Raw genomic sequence first — 1,089 nt, 5'->3', positions numbered from 1 at the left:
GATTTCCAGTTTCGTGCCAGTACAGCTGAAGAACACCTCTGCTTTGGTCTCAGTCCTTCTCCATTCACTGAGGCTCATTTTGTGGCCTGGCACATGGTCTGTCATGGGGAATGTGCCATGGGTGCTCGAGAGGACGGTGTATTCAGCTGTTGTTGGGTGGCGTGTGTGACAGATGTCCATTCGGCGTACCTGGTTTCCGGTGTTAATCTCCGGAATGTTTCTGACACTAGAAAATCAGAAGCTTTCCACCGTTCCCAGTGCCCTGGCTTTGGGAGAGGCCAGTGAGCCTGTGGGTTTGGAGCCTGGTGGCATGAGAGAAGCATGTGTGGGAACACCAGGGGCCGGCTTTGAACCCCATTCCCCCAACATGATGCTGTGTGTGGCAGACATGACGCTTGGCTTTGCTCTCTCAGGGTTCCATCTGTGACAGGGGCTACTTGTGCCCCTGGCCTCATCAGCTCAGGCTGAAGGCGGCCCTGGTCCTGGCCAGAGGGGCTTTGTGAAGCAGAAATAGATGGCCCGGTGCAGGGGCCGAGCCTGGCCAGGACCTCAGCCCTGGGAGTTGTAAAGAAGGCCGGCCTGTACCATGAGCATCTGCACCAAGGTGTGCCCATGTCATGGTGTGCTCGGCGTCTGCCCTGGCACGGGTGCGTGGCCTGTCTGCACTCAGGCTTCCCGCCTATGGGGCCCAGGCTCACGGAGGTATGAAAGAGGCAAGCACGGCACCGGGGTCTCCGAGCCCAGCCAGCCTCACTTCGATGCTGGGAGACTAACATCTTCCATTTTGTCTTCTGCCCAGGCCAGCGGCGGGCCGTCTAGCGGCTGTGCTACTTCTACAGCACCGTCATGCCCAGCGAGGCCCAGTGTGTCATCTACCATGAGCTCCAGCTCTCCCTGGCCCGCAAGGTGGCCGACAAGGTGCTGGAGGGGCAGCTCCTGGAGAATGTCAGTCAGCTCTACCTGTCCCTGGGCATGGAGCAGTAAGGGCTGGCTTTGCAGTGGTGGAGGTGGGGGCGGGCAGGGCAGGGAGGGGGGCACAGGGAAGCTGGCCCAGGGCGCCAGCAGCCCCTCTCCTTTTGATCATTTGGT

At 60.0% G+C, this 1,089-nt stretch overlaps 1 pseudogene; it reads left to right on the top strand.

Annotated features, from left to right (window-relative positions):
* The window catches only part of LOC105539360, a 14,045-nt pseudogene that overhangs the window by 4,752 nt on the left and 8,204 nt on the right, over window positions 1-1,089 (top strand).

This window comes from Mandrillus leucophaeus, unplaced genomic scaffold (genome assembly GCF_000951045.1).
Source record: "Mandrillus leucophaeus isolate KB7577 unplaced genomic scaffold, Mleu.le_1.0 Scaffold2038, whole genome shotgun sequence".
Taxonomy (NCBI): Eukaryota; Metazoa; Chordata; class Mammalia; order Primates; family Cercopithecidae; genus Mandrillus; species Mandrillus leucophaeus.
Note: the sequence above shows the minus strand (reverse complement) of the source record. Positions and strands in the feature narration are given on the sequence as shown.